A 16,487-nucleotide genomic window follows, 5' to 3' on the forward strand; every position below is an offset into this window, starting at 1 on the left:
CACGGCCGTATATACTTGTTTTTGTTAATTTTAGAAAATTTAGATTATATTTAGAGAATTTTAACTAAATAGTAACAAACGCTGACATCACGCGGATATCACAAAAATAAGTAAATATTTTTGAAATATTCAAGAAAATTTATTAATCATAATTAATTGTTTTCACTTGTCAAAATTTTTTTTTTAGATTTAAGAAAAAAATTGGAGTTCAAAATTGCAAGAATGTCTTTAGTGACATTCGAAGTTCAAGATGGGCGCGTTTGCTGTAAAATTTACAAATTTAAAGAAAATGTGAACTATGCTTCAAATCTGTATGTTTCATTTGTGTATAATTATTTCCCGTTTTGTAGTTCATTAAACTAAAGTACACTCAAAGAAAATGTCATTAAAATTCAGCCAATGAAAAAATTTCATTGATATAACGAAACATTTTCATTAATACAATGAAAATATTCGTAAATACTACGAAATGTTACGTTGATTAATGTTATAATAATGAAAAGTTTCGTTGTATTAACGAATTTGTTTCATTGGCTAATTTTTAACGACACATTTCGTTATTATAACGAAACTTTTTCTATTAGTGTACGCAAAAAATTATTAGAGGAAAGGAAACTCTTTCCAAAAACAATAATTCCATGAACTAAAATATATTTAAATTGGCGTTAATGAAATAGAGGGTTCACTCTTATAAATATGATTAGATCCATTTGTTAGATCTACTCATATCTAATCGGATCAAATTAGATCTCTCAATTTTTACTCGGGAGATTTATTTTTATGAGTGTACTCTTGGCATTCAGTCCAATATCAATTTCATCGTGTCATTATGAGAATTATATTGTTCAAATTTTATTTCTAAATTTTTATTGTCAAACATATAAATTTTTAATTTTTTTATGCCAACGTCTGATTAATCCCATATAGCTTAACATGGAATCGGGCAGCACTTAGTGATAAGAGAGAAGTTCACCAATATGGTATCACAATGGACTGAATAACAGGTTGGCTGATAAGTCACCGTTCTAACAAAGAAAAACACATTTTTTTTGTCAAAATTCGTTTTTATTATTCAACATACTTCCCTTCAAGAGCGATACAACGATAATAACGAGCTTCCAATTTTTTGATACCATTTTGGTAGTACTCCTTCGGTTTTGCCTCTTCATTGCAGCCAAATTTTTTCCCTGCGAGCATCCTTTTGAGGTCTGTGAACAAGAAAAAGTCGCTGGGAGCCAGATCTGGAGAATACGGTGGGTGGGGAAGCAATTCGAAGCCCAATTCATGAATTTTTGCCATCGTTCTCAATGACTTATGGCACGGTGCGTTGTCTTGGTGGAGCCGTTTTGCCGCGATTTCAATCTTCAAATGCTCCAATAACGCCATATAACAGTCACTGTTGATGGTTTTTCCCTTCTCAAGATAATCGATAAAAATTATTCCAAGCGCATCCCAAAAAACCGAGGCCATTACTTTGCCAGCGGACTTTTGAGTCTTTCCACGCTGCGGAGACGGTTCGCCGGTCGCTGTCCACTTAGCCGACTGTCGATTGGACTCAGGAGTGTAGTGATGGAGCCATGTTTCATCCATTGTCACATATCGACGGAAAAACTCGGGTGTATTACGAGTTAACAGCTGCAAACACCGCTCAGAATAATCAACACGTTGTTGTTTTTGGTCAAATGTGAGCTCGCGCGGCACCCATTTTGCACAGAGCTTCCGCATATCCAAATATTGATGGATGATATGACCAACACGTTCCTTTGATATCTTTAAGGCCTCTGCTATCTCGATCAACTTCATTTTACGGTCATTCAAAATCATTTTGTGGATTTTTTTTTTATGTTTTCGTCGGCAACCACCTCTTTCGGGCGTCCATTGCGTTCACCGTCCTCCGTGCTTATTTCACCACGCTTGAATTTTGCATACCAATCAATTATTGTTGATTTCCCTGGGGCAGAGTCCGGAAACTCATTATCAAGCCAAGTTTTTGCTTCCACCGTATTTTTTCCCTTCAGAAAACAGTATTTTATCAAACCACGAAATTCCTTTTGTTTCCATTTTTTCACAATAACAAAAGTTGCTTCACAAAAGACGCTCTATCTCACAAACTAATTGACTTAATTAATTGAATTGACTTACATCAAATTTTGACACGAATCATTTGAAGGTTGGTACTATATAAAAACAAGTAAGGAAAGTATAAAGTCGGGCGGGGCCGACTATATTATACCCTGCACCACTTTGTATAAAGGTTTGCCCCAAATACATACATTTAAATATCACTCGATTTGGACAGAATTTGATAGACTTTTACAAAATCTATAGTTGGCTAATGCACTAGGGTGGAACACAATGTTAGTAAAAAATATGGGAACCATTTACATCTGAAGCAATTTTAAGGAAACTTCGCAAAAGTTTATTTATGATTTATCGCTCGATATATATGTATTAGAAGTTTAGGAAAATTAGAGTCATTTTTACAACTTTTCGGAAAATGTTGGTATTTTGACCATTTTTGTCGAAATCAGAAAAACATATATATGGGAGATATATCTAAATCTGAACCGATTTCAACCAAATTTGGTACGCATAGCTACAATGCTAATTCTACTCCCTGTGCAAAAATTCAACTAAATCGGAGCACGAAATTGGCCTCTGTGGTCATATGAATGTAAATCGGCTGAAAACTATATATGGGAGCTATATCTAAATCAGAACCGATTTCAACGAAATTTGGCACGCATAGCTATAATGCTAATTCTACTCCCTATGCAAAATTTCATCTAAATCGGAGTTAAAAATTGGGCTCTGTGGTCATATGAGTGTAAATCGGGCGAAAGATATATATGGGAGCTATATCTAAATCTGAATCGATTTCAATCAAATTTGGCACGCATAGCTACAATACTAAATCTATTCTCTGTGCAAAATTTCAACCAAATTGGGCCAAAACTCTGGCTTTTAGGACCATATTAGTCCATATCGGGCGAAAGATATATATGGGAGCTATATCTAAATCTGAACCGATTTCAATCAAATTTTGCACACTTGACTATACGACTAAGTGTTATATTTGTAAAAAATTTTAAGCAGATCGGTATAAAACTCTGGCTGCTGGGTCCATATTAGTGCATATCGGGCGAAAGATATAAAGGGTGATTCTTTTGAGGTTAGGATTTTCATGCATTAGTATTTGACAGATCACGTGGGATTTCAGACATGGTGTCAAAGAGAAAGATGCTCAGTATGCTTTGACATTTCATCATGAATAGACTTACTAACGAGCCACAACGTCGAATTTTCAGTGAATGGGCCCTAGAAAAGTTGGCAGAAAATCCGCTTTTTTATCGACAAATTTTGTTCAGCGATGAGGCTCATTTCTGGTTGAATGGCTACGTAAATAAGCAAAATTGCCGCATTTGGAGTGAAGAGCAACCAGAAGCCGTTCAAGAACTGCCCATGCATCCCGAAAAATGCACTGTTTGGTGTGGTTTGTACGCTGGTGGAATCATTGGACCGTATTTTTTCAAAGATGCTGTTGGACGCAACGTTACGGTGAATGGCGATCGCTATCGTTCGATGCTAACAAACTTTTTGTTCGATGCTAACAAACTTTTTGTTGGAAGAACTGAACTTGGTTGACATGTGGTTTCAACAAGATGGCGCTACATGCCACACAGCTCGCGATTCTATGGCCATTTTGAGGGAAAACTTCGGAGAACAATTCATCTCAAGAAATGGACCGGTAAGTTGGCCACCAAGATCATGCGATTTGACGCCTTTAGACTATTTTTTGTGGGGCTACGTCAAGTCTAAAGTCTACAGAAATAAGCCAGCAACTATTCCAGCTTTGGAAGACAACATTTCCGAAGAAATTCGGGCTATTCCGGCCGAAATGCTCGAAAAAGTTGCCCAAAATTGGACTTTCCGAATGGACCACCTAAGACGCAGCCGCGGTCAACATTTAAATGAAATTATCTTCAAAAAGTAAATGTCATGGACCAATCTAACGTTTCAAATAAAGAACCGATGAGATTTTGCAAATTTTATGCGTTTTTTTTTTTTAAAAAGTTATCAAGCTCTTAACAAATCACCCTTTATATGGCCGCAAAATTGGTCGATATCGGTCTATAGTTATATATAGCCGATCCCCAATCACACAAAAATTGGTCCATATCGGTTCATAATCATGGTTACCACTCGAGCCAAAAATAATCTAGCAAAATTTTATTTCTATAGAAAATTTTGTCAAAATTTTATTTCTATAGAAAATTTTGTCAAAATTTTATTCCTATTGAAAATTTTGTCAAATTTTATTTCTATAGAAAATTTTGTCCAAATTTTACTTCTATAGAAAATGTTGTCAAAATTTTATTTCTATAGAATCTTTTGTCAAAATTTTATTTCTATAGAAAATTTTGTCAAACTTAATTATATACGTATTTAATCGGCCTTTATAAGTTTAATATATACCACGTATGGACTACGTGGTATATATTACGGTATTAGGAAGTTTTAAGATACCTTGCCATCGGCAAGTGTTACCGCAACCCAAGTAATTCGATTGTGGATGACAGTCTTCAGTAGAAGTTTCTACGCAGTCCATGGTGGAGGGTAGTTAAGCTTCGGCCTGGCCGAACTTACGGCCGTATATACTTGTTTTTGTTCATTTTAGAAAATTTAGATTATTTTTAGAGAATTTTAACTAAATAGTATCAAACGCTGACATCACGCGGATATCACAAAAATAAGTAAATATTTTTGAAATATTCAAGAAAATTTATTAATCATAATTAATTGTTTTCACTTCTTAAAATTTTTTTTTTAGATTTAAGAAAAAAATTGGAGTTCAAAATTGCAAGAATGTCTTTAGTGCCATTCGAAGTTCAAGATGGGCGCGTTTGCTGTAAAATTTACAAATTTAAAGAAAATGTGAACTATGCTTCAAATCTGTATGTTTCATTTGTGTATAATTATTTCCCGTTTTGTAGTTCATTAAACTAAAGTACACTCAAAGAAAATGTCATTAAAATTCAGCCAATGAAAAAATTTCATTGATATAACGAAACATGTTCATTAGTACAATGAAAATATTCGTAAATACTACGAAATGTTACGTTGATTAATGTTATAATAACGAAAATATTCGTTGTATTAACGAATTTGTTCTATTAGTGTACGCAAAAAATTATTAGAGGAAAGGAAACTATCTCCAAAAACAATAATTCAATGAACTAAAATATATTTAAATTGGCGTTAATGAAATAGAGGTTTCACTTTTATAAATATGATTAGATCCATTTGTTGGATCTACTCATATCTAATCGGATCAAATTAAATCTCTCAATTTTTACACGAGAGATTTATTTTTATGAGTGTACTCTTGGCATTCAGTCCAATATCAATTTCATTGTGTCATTAATGAGAATTATATTGTGCAAATTTTATTTGTAAATTTTTATTGTCAAACATTTAAATTATTAATTTTTAATGGCAACGTCTTATTAATCCCATATAGGTGGGTCATTGAGCTTAACATGGAATCGGGCAGCACTCAGTGATAAGAGAGAAGTTCACCAATGTAGTATCACAATGGACTGAATAACAGGTTGGCTGATAAGTCCCCGGTCTAACAAAGAAAAACACATTTTTTTGTCAAAATTCGTTTTTATTATTCAACATAATGCCCTTCAAGAGCGATACAACGATAATAACGACCTTCCAATTTTTTAATACCATTTTGGTAGTACTCCTTCGGTTTTGCCTCAAAATAGGCCTCAGTTTCGTCGACCACCTCTTTGTTGCAGCCAAATTTTTTCCCTGCGAGCATCCTTTTGAGATCTGAAAACAAGAAAAAGTCGCTGGGGGCCAGATCTGGAGAATACGGTGGGTGAGGAAGCAATTCGAAGCCCAATTCATGAATTTTTGCCATCGTTCTCAATGACTTGTGGTGCGTTATCTTGATGGAACAACACTTTTTATACCCTCCATCATAGGATGGGGGTATATTAACTTTGTCATTCCGTTTGTAACACATCGAAATATTGTTCTAAGACCCCATAAAGTATATATTCTGGGTCGTGGTGAAATTCTGAGTCGATCTAAGCATGTCCGTCCGTCCGGTTGAAATTTGGTGTTTGGTGTTGGTATATGGTATATATAATTGGTCCACATCGGTCCATAATTATATATAGCCCCCATATAAACCGATCCCCAGATTTGGCTTGCGGAGCCTAAAAGAGAAGCAAATTTCATCCGATCCGGCTGAAATTTGGTACATGGTGTTGGTATATGGTCTTTAACAACCATGCAAAAATTGGTTCACATGGGTCCATAATTATATATAGCCCCCATATAAACCGATCCCCAGATTTGGCTTGCGGAGCCTCAAAGAGAAGCAAATTTCATCCGATCCGGCTGAAATTTGGTACATGATGTTGGTATATGGTCTCTAATAACCATGCAAAAATTGGTCCACATCGGTCCATAATTATATATGGCGCCCATATAAACCGATCCCCAGATTTGGTTTGCGGAGCCTCAAAGGGAAGCAAATTTCATCCGATCCGCCTGAAATTTGGTACATGATATTGGTATATTGTCTCTAACAACCATGCAAAAATTGGTCCACATTGGTTCATAATTATATATAGCCCCCATATAAACCGATCCCCAGATTTGGCTTGCGAAGTCTCCAAGAGAAGCAAATTTCATCCAATCCGGTTGTAATTTGGAACATGGTGTTAGTATATGATCTTTAACAACCGTGCCAGAATTGGTCCATATCGGTCCATAATTATATATAGCCCCCATACAAAACATTCTCCAGATTTGACCTCCGGAGCCTCTTGGAGGAGCAAAATTCACCCGATCTGGTTCAAATTAGGCACGTGGTGTTAATATATGGTCGCTAACAACCATACCAAAATTGGTCCAATCACACAAAAATTGATCCATATCGGTTCATAATCATGGTTGCCACTAGAGCCAAAAATAATCTACCAAAATTTTATTTCTGTTGAAAATTTTGTCCAAATTTTATTTCTATTGAAAATTTTGTCAAATTGTTTGTTTCTATAGAAAATTTTGTGAAAATATTATTTCTATAGAAAGTTATGTTAAAATTTTATTTCTGTAGAAAATTTTGTCAAAATTTTATGTCTACTTTGTCAAACTAAATTATATACGTATTGGATCGATCTTTTTTGATTTAATATATACCACGTATGGACTTACATACAATTTAGAAGATGGTGTTATGAGGTTTTAAGATTACCTTGCCATCGGCAAGCGTTACCGCAACTTAAGTAATTCGATTGTGGATGGCAGTGTTTAGATGAAGTTTCTACGAAATCCATGATGGAGGGTACATAAGCTTCGGCCTGCCCGAACTTACGGCCGTATATACTTGTTTCTTCTTCATATGGTGCCGTTTTGCCGGGATTTCGACCTTCAAACGCTCCAATAATGCCATATAATAGTCACTGTTGATGGTTTTTCCCTTCTCAAGATAATCGATAAAAATTATTCCATGCGCATCCCAAATATATTTAAATTGGCCACAGAGACCAGCGGACTTTTGAGTCTTTCCACGCTTCGGTGAAGGTTCACCGGTCGCTGTCCACTCAGCCGACTGTCGATTGGACTCAGGAGTGTAGTGATGGAGCCATGTTTCATCCATTGTTACATATCGACGGAAAAACTCGGGTGTATTACGAGTTTACAGCTGCAAGCACCGCTCAGAATCATCAACACGTTGTTGGTTTTGGTCAAATGTGAGCTCGCGCGGCACCCATTTTGCACAGAGCTTCCGCATATCCAAATATTGATGGATGATATGACCAACACGTTCCTTTGATATCTTTAAGGCTTCTGCTATCTCGATCAACTTCATTTTAGGGTCATTCAAAATCATTTTGTGGATTTTTTTGATGTTTTCGTCGGTAACCACCTCTTTCGGGCTCATTTCACCACGCTTGAATTTTGCATACCAATCAATTATTGTTGATTTCCCTGGGGCAGAGTCCGGAAACTCATTATCAAGCCAAGTTTTTGCTTCCACCGTATTTTTTCCCTTCAGAAAACAGTATTTTATCAAAACGCGGAATTCCTTTTGTTTCCATTTTTTTCACAATAACAAAAGTTGCTTCACAAAAGACGCTCTATATCACAAACTAATTGACTTAATTAATTGAATTGACTTACATCAAATTTTGACACGAATCATGTGAAGGTTGGTACTATATAAAAATGATATGCATTTAATACTAGGGACGCCATCTATGTGTCAGACCGGGGACTTATCAGCCAACCTGTTAGTCTAAGTGAGCGTGATACATCGGGCTGCCACCTAACCTAACCTATAGGTGGGTATAAAAATATGCTTAATGCCAGCCAAACTATCACATATTTTTTTTTTTTCATAAAAATTTCTTTTCCTAGGATTTTTTTAGAAAAATGTGTACAAACTATCTAGAACAGGAAATTTAAATTACAACTCAACTTTAAGACTTCTTTTTTCTTTTGTTTACTATTTTCTTCAAATATAAAGTCCCATTTTTGTAAGAATTTCCTTTAAATCCTTACGAATTTATATGTCAATATCAGACATTATCAGAACCAGCACAATTTTCAATTGAATATGTTTTTTTTTTCCTAGAGGCTTTCAATTAAACCATTTATATTCGCATGATAAATCAAAGTTCATTAAGATATACATCTTATTCTTGGCCCCACTTGATACTTGGTTTACTTAATCTTGGCCAAATATTGTCCAATTATCATGCCTCCAACCCTAAGACAACCCCTATGTTAAAGTGTTTCACCCAAAAATCTCCTCCCCAAAATCAGGGAATATCCAGAAAACCATTTAACCAACAGCAAATCAAGAACGCTCTCACATAAAACAAAGCTGTCGAAAAATAACAACAACAGCAAACACAAGAAATCACACAACAAACACAAGGAACAGGAACAAACAGTCTTTTAGGCAAAACCAAAAAAAAAAAACTTTTTAATTAAATGGAAACAAACGGCATAAAGACTATAGTAGTAGTCAGTCCATATTGACTGTATTCTAAGTGACTATGAGAATATATAATCTACCAACAATTTATGTACCATGAAAATTCACAAAAAGAAAAAAAAAAACAATGTGATACACAATAAGGCAAAAATGTTGGCAAATATTTGTTCTAACGGGTTATGAATATCGAACCTCAAGTTTTTATAAGGATTCGAAAAACTACTCGGTATGGGATTTTCTTCTGATTACACTGAAAAAAAGCATGCCCGGTTCCAAAGAACGAGTTAACGACAACTTTATTTTCCAAATTAAGACTCGACTTTCAATAGAAATTATGCTATGTTTCAAGTAAAAAACGTCTTTTTTTTTGTTTTCAACGACTTTTTGCTTTGTAGTCAAGATTTTTGCATCTTGACAACAAATTTAAAGACAATTTGATTAAATTTAAAGAATTTTTCTGAATTATTAAAGTCAAGTTGACCTTATCCCAAACATTTTTTCTTTCATGTTATGATACCCATTTTTAAGTGAAATCACTTAATTAAAAGGACGATACGACTTCATTGAAAAGTTTATCGACTTTTGGACAAGGAAAAAAACTTTATATTAGAGAAATGCGTCTTCTATGCTAAGCAAAATTTACATTCGTATTTTAAAGACATGAAATCTTTGACCTCACGACAATATTTTTTTCAGTGTACATTATCAGATGTGAGAAAAATGATTATCACACACATCTCGATAGGGAAGATTACTTAACCTTCGCAAGCTAAACTTTGTTTATACTCACCGGAGTACATGCTATTCCGTTTGTACACTAAAAAAAAAACATGCTCAGTTCCATAGATTTTGTCTTTACCCTAATCATTTTGGTATTGATTCCGAGCCAAAGAAGCGGAGATTTCAAGTAAGGATACTTTTAAGACGTAATTTTCTTGTAACTTTAGGTTTTGCGTACTTGATTCCAGGAAGCAAGTTTTAATTTTTCGTGTTTTCAAGTTGTTTTCTTCATATGCTATCAACGTCCTTTACAAACGTGTTAACGAAATAACATAAATTTTCAAATTCAGACTCGACTTCCAGTAGAAATTTAGCTATATTTCAAGTAAAAAACGTCTTTAAAATAAAGTTTTGAAAAACATCTCCTATTTGTGAATACTTTTTGATGCAAAAAGGCAACAAATTTAAAGACAATTTCATTAATTTTAAAGAATTTTTCTAAATTATTACAGTCAAGTTAACCTTAGTCCAAAAACATTTTCTTTCATGTTATGATACCCACTTTTAGGTCGAATCACTTATTTACAAGGATAAAAGGACTTCATTGAAAAGTCTATCGATTTTTGGAGAAGGAAAAAAAACTTTATATCAGAGAAATGCCTCCTATATGCTACTGTGGTACAGGGTATAATAAGTTTGTGCATTTGTATGTAACGCCAAGAAATAGTGGTCATAGATCTTTTAGTATACCAATCGACTTAGAATTAAATTCTGAGTCGATTTAGCGATGTCCGTCTGTCTGTCTGTATATGTAATTTTGTGCACAAAGTACAGCTCGCAATTTAAGTCCGATCGTCCTCAAATTTGGCATAGGGCCGTTTCTTGGGACAGAGACAATTGGTTTTGGAAAAAAATCGGTTCAGATTTAGATATAGCTGCCATATATATTTATCCCCGATTTGGTCATAGTTAGCGTGTTTATTAACCGATTTTCTTGAAATACCGTACATCCAAATATTTTATGAATCTCGAAAATCTTGCAAAATATCAGCCAAATCGGTTCAGATTTAGATATAGCTCCCATATAGATCTTTCGCCCGATTTTGACCACAGAGGCCAAAGTTTATTACCGATCTTCATGAAATTTTGCACAGAGGGTAGAATTGACATTCTACCAATGCTTGGTAAATTTGATTGAAATCGGTTCAGATTTAGATATAGCTCACATATAGATCTTTCGCCCGATTTTGACTTATATGGTCTCAAAAGCCAGAGTTTTGCCCTGACTTACTTCAAATTTTGCACAAGCGGTACTTTTTACGATACTATTGTATGTGCCAAATATGGTCAAAATCGATTCAGATTTAGATATAGCTCCCATATATATCTTTCGTCCGATTTGAACTTATATGGCCTCAAAATCTAGGGTTTTGCCGTGATTTGCTTCAAATTTCGCACAAGGAGTACGTTTAGTAGTATCGGTAATTGTGCCAAATTTGGTTGAAATCGGTTCAGATTTAGATATGACTCCCATATATATCTTTCGTCCGATTTGCACTCATATGACCAGGGGGGCCAAAGTTATACACCCATTTACGTGAAATTTCGCATAGATAGCAGAATTATTATTCTAACTGTACATGTCAAATTTAGTCAAAATCGGTTCAGATTATATATAGCTCCTATATATACGTACACCAGAGTTGGGGAAATATGGTAGACTGTTACACATTTTATACCCGTTTTCAATGGAAGTTTCCTCCAATTAACTGGATAGCGTTAGCCGATTTAAATTTTAATTCTAGAGATTTAGTAGAAGTAAAAAAATTGTCTCCTTTATATAGCTTCCAGCAAATGTGAAGTAGTTGAGATGGTAACACAAATTTTGGCCTACATAGGGGTGAAGGGTATAATATGGTCGGCCCCGCCTGACTTTACACTTTACTTACTTGTTTAATTTTGACAAAATTTTCTATAGAAATAAAATTTTGGTAGATTATTTTTGGCGATATGGACCAAATTTTGTGTGATTGCCAATCGGCTTTATATAACTATAGACCGATATGGACCAATTTTCGCATGACTGTTAGCGGCCATATACTAGCGCAATGTACCAAATTGCAACCGAATCGGATGGATTTTGGTTCTACAAGAGGCTGCAGAGGTGAAATCTGAGGACCGGTTTATATGCGAGCTATATATAATTATGAACCGATATGGACCAATTTTTGCATGGTTGTTAGAAACGTATACCAACACCATGTACCAAATTTCAACCGGATCGGATGAAATTTGCTCCTCCAGTAGAAACCAAAACCAAATCTGGGGATCGGTTTATATGGGATGGGATGGGGTTGGATGAATTTTGCTCCTCCAAGAGGCTCCGAAGTTCAAATCTGGGGATCGGTTTATATGGGGCTATATATAATTATAGACCAATATGGACCAATTTTTACATGGTTCTTAGAGACCATACACCAACACCATGTACCAAACCATGTACCAAAGCCGGATCGGATGAAATTTGCTTCTCTTTGAGGCTCCGCAATCCAAATCTGGGGATCGGTTTTTATAGGGGCTATATATAATTATAGACCGATGTGAACTAATTTTTGCATGGTTGTTAAAGACCATATGTCAACATCATGTACCAAATTTCAGCTTCATCGGATACAATTTGCTTCTCTTCGAGGCTCCGCGAGCCAAATCTGGGAATCGGTTTATACGGGGACTATATATATGGACCAATTTTTGCATGGTTGTTAGAGACCATATACCAATACCATGTACCAATTTTCAGCCGGATCGGATGAAAGTTGCTTCTCTTTGAGACTCCGCAAGCCAAATCTGGGGAGCGGTTTATATGAGGGCTATATATAATTATGGACCGATGTGAACCAATTTTTGTATGGTTGTTATAGACCAACAAAATGTACCAAATTTCAGCCAGATCGGATAAAATATGCTTCTCTTAGAGGCTCCGTAAGCCAAATCTGGGTGTCCGTTTATATGGAGGCTATACATAAAAGTGAAGTCATATGGCCCATTTGCAATACAATCCGACCGACGATTACATCAATAACAAATAGTTGTGCCAAGTTTCGATAGCTTGTTTCGTTCGGAAATTAGCATGATTTCAACAGACCGACGGACATGCTTAGATCCACTAAGAATTTCACCACGACCCACAATATATATACTTTATGGGGTCTTTGAGCAATATTTCGATCTGTTACACACGGAATGCCAAAGTTAATATACTTCCCATCCTATGGTGGAGGGTATAAAAATTTCATCCGTATTCTGAAAATTTCGAAATTTTTATATGAAAAACTTCTTTTTCTCATATCTCGTAAACTAAGTATCGTAGATCGACTAATTGGCATCGACCCTCAAGCAAATGACCACTTCCTAAAAAATTTTAAATTCCATTCAAAATCAAAATTTTTATACCCATCACCTTAGAATGGTGATGGGGGTATAATAAGATTTTCATTCTGTTGGTAACACATCGAAATATCGATTTTCAAGAAAGAAACACTTTCCACTCAAATGAAATTTTAGACCCATGAAGTTTCTCTTTGTGTTAAAAAAAAATTTGTTTGGAAAAATACAAGATGGTTGCTAGCTTTGGTTAGGTATAGTGGTAGCCCTCTATCTCAGTCTCACTTACACTATTTAGTCCATTGTGATACCACAGGGGGGAAAATATCTCTTGTCCCCTTAATACTGCCCGATTCCATGCTCGATGACAAAGGAACTCCATTTTTATAGAGAAGTCCGAACGGCATTTCAAATTTCCATGAAACCACTTAGAGAAGCATTGAAATACTCAGAAACGGTACCAGCATTACTTGGGGATCATCTACCGACTGAAAAACTGTTTGATGTCGGGTCGAAATTGGGATTGAACTCACAATCCTTTGATGCCAAAAACCTCCCTTTGAAACCATTGACGCATGCTGAGAGCGATGGTACTGAGTCCTTAGCATGATCTTCAGTCGAAATGTTTGCTGTCCTGTGCTTCAATACTGTTCTTAGGACATTTTCGCGATAATAGTCGGCATTCATTTTGACCCAATAATCGATAAACAGGTGCAGGGAGCGACCATTAGCCGTTAGGGCGCTCCACTACCTTTGGCAGCGGTTGAGTTCTGGTGGACAATCGATGGTTAATGGTAGCCCATTATTTCATGTTTACATAGACTATTTAGTCCAATGTGATACCGCAGAGATGAACTTCTCTCTTGTCACTGAATGCTGACCAATTACACACCAAGAGAAGGAATATGATCACATCAAACATGTTTCAAAAGCAAAATATTATTATTGGATGTTTTGTTTGGCGAGAAAACAACATTTTTGCGACAAACATGTTATATCATCCAAAAATAACATTTTGCTTTTGATACTTGCTTGAAGTGATCTTATTCCTTCTCTTCGTGCATGTTTAGCTCAATGACCAGGGACCTACTCTTTATAGTTCACCAATGTGGTATCACAATGGACTGAATAGTCTAGGTGAACCTGATACATCGGGATGCCACTTAACCTAACCTAACCTAACCTACTCTTTATAGCTTAGTTTGAGGGGCGTGTGTTATACTTAGAAATATCACTAGCAGTACAGAGAGGGGACAATCAATCTGTGAAAAAAAATGGTGTCCGTTTGAAACTGGGATTGAAGCAAGCCGTGCATGCTAACCATTGCACAACGGTGGAATGGTTAGATTGAAGCTATAGAATTTATAAATTACTTACCTCTTTGGCAAGTAAACCCGATTAATTGGAGGAAACCAAATTCGGTAATTGGCCATTTTCGCACAACCGAATCAACTCCTTCGCTCTTTTCAGTCTTATTTTTCCAAAAATTAAGATCAAAATGCTTTTGTTTCAACAATGAAATGAACTGTTTGTGGAATTATTCCGTAAGCTGTCAGACGAGCGGTCTAGAACTGATAGCAAGCAGGTTGCAATACATATCAGCCACACTAAATATACACATTGATTAAAATGCCTATCTTCCTATTTCACTTCATGGTGCTATTGATATAACCCTCAGTCAATGTGTGAACATATCCGATTTGCTTCTTGATATTTGTTTGGTATGTTTTTTTTTTATTTCTTGACTCCACAATACAGGGTATTTGCCCAACTAACTAAAATTTTATACAAAAACTGGAGACATAAAAAAGAACCAGCACAATAAAAAAAAGCAAAAGTATATAATACACAGATATTGGTGTGGCGAAAAAGCCTCCCGCAAAGTTTCATCATTGTGGAGCATCACGTGAATAGGAAGGAAGCGAAACAGACATGAAATAAAGTCAATATTACACTGCTTTGTAATTACTAATGAACGCCACCAACGCCCTACATTAACTCAACCGAAATATGCCACACGAAAATCCATGGGGATAATCATGGCCTCTAAGGTATTTTCTCATGCCCCCTTCGAAGTTGGAGCTATAGATATGGAGGCGATAATAGGGAAACACACATAACAGTATGAAGGTGCGTTGAGACAGGCGTCATTCCACATAAATACTTGACATTTTTTTTTTTGTGACAAAAAAACGAAACAGAAACAAGAGAGGAAAATAAACAATAATCCCAGAATATATGTGACATTGTGGGCATGTGACTTGTAATTGCTATCCGCAATTGAGTGACAGAGGTGATTAGCCTTCATTGCCACTTTTATCCTGCATGTTTATCTATTTAATTAAGTTTTAGTGGTGTTAGTATTGGCAATCGGTTGCATTTGTATCTGTGGTAATACAAACACACATACAGAATAATCACAAAATATAGGGTTATTCAGAGGAAAAACGAGGGTTGCATTTTATATTTCGGGACAAGAGAACAAAAACAAATATTAATCAGTGAATATTGTTTTATTGCTTCCATTCCATTATGATCTATACATTTTTGCATGCGTTTGAACACCGCAAAACAAGCGTTGCCAAAAGAGTAGTGAAAATATTCTTTTTGAATCCGGAAGTGGTGCGTAATTGACGGAGAAGCGACGAATTTAACATGGGCTTGTCATAGGACGCATTTCCTTCATTTCAACAGCTGTTCTTAAAGTGTGCTCCTAATTCAATGTTTTGGATGTGAATTGAAAAATGATAATTTTCAATTACATAAATTTTATAATATTTTTAAGATTTTTTTGAACATATTTATGTGATCAAAGTCTAGGTCGCAATTTTAGTCCAATCGCCTTCAAATTTGGCACATGTTCCTAATTTGGGTCAGAATAGAACCCTATTGATTTTGGAAGAAATCGGTTCAGATTTAGATATAGCTCCCATATATATCTCACTAATATGGACCCAGCAGCCAGAGTTTTATACCGATTTGCTTGAAATTTTGTACAAACATAACACTTAGTCGTATAGTCAAGTGTGCAAAATTTGATTGAAATCGGTTCAGATTTAGATATAGCTCCCATATATATCTTTCGCCCGCTATGGAATTATATGGACCAAGAAGCCAGAGTTTTACCCCGATTAGCTTGAAATTTTGGTAATATAGGAGTACAATTGGTAATATAGTCATGTGTGCCAAATTTGATTGAAATCGGTTCAGATTTAGATATAGCTTCCATATATATTTTTCGCCCGATATGGACTTATATGGCCCCAGAAGCCAGAGTTTTGGCCCAATTTGGTTGAAATTTTGCACTAGGAGTATAATTAGTAATATAGTCACGTGTGCCAAATTTGATTAAAAT

The sequence above is a fragment of the Haematobia irritans genome, chromosome 3 (genome assembly GCF_050003625.1).
Source record: "Haematobia irritans isolate KBUSLIRL chromosome 3, ASM5000362v1, whole genome shotgun sequence".
In the NCBI taxonomy this organism is placed as follows: domain Eukaryota; kingdom Metazoa; phylum Arthropoda; class Insecta; order Diptera; family Muscidae; genus Haematobia; species Haematobia irritans.